The sequence below is a fragment of the Volvox carteri genome (assembly GCF_000143455.1).
Source record: "Volvox carteri f. nagariensis unplaced genomic scaffold VOLCAscaffold_20, whole genome shotgun sequence".
Lineage (NCBI taxonomy): Eukaryota > Viridiplantae > Chlorophyta > Chlorophyceae > Chlamydomonadales > Volvocaceae > Volvox > Volvox carteri.
Genome location: NW_003307563.1, coordinates 145,149 through 145,620, shown reverse-complemented (window position 1 = coordinate 145,620; position 472 = coordinate 145,149).

Genomic DNA, 472 nt, shown 5'->3' with positions numbered 1-472 from the left:
AACTCAAAGAGCACACTCCGAAGTCGGATGGGGTGAATGGATTAGGGTGCCCCTCTAGCAGGGGAGAGCAGGGAATTGCCTCGGGAAGGAGGCCACTGGTGTAGATTCTAAAAGCCGATAGGCGCCACAGCTCTGATGACCGTCCAAGTCTGTCATCGACGGCAAACATTCACATCTCCCCCTCCCGCCTCGGTGTGTTCCTTTTACCCATCTGCACCATTTCTTTGTGCTTGCAGATCCCCAATGCTTCAAGTCCCTTCGCAATGTCAGCATCAACGGCAAGTCCGGCAAAGCTTTTCAGTGGATCTCCAATGTCGGGCCCTCTGTCGTACTCAAAATTTCAAATCTGCAATGGAATGTCAGCACTGCCGTGGACTCGGAGATCTGTTTCACACTCGGGCTGCCTTGCACCACCCTGTCGAGGCTTTGCTTCAATGAGGGCGCTTGCAAGTTTGCCATTTTCAACTCTGGG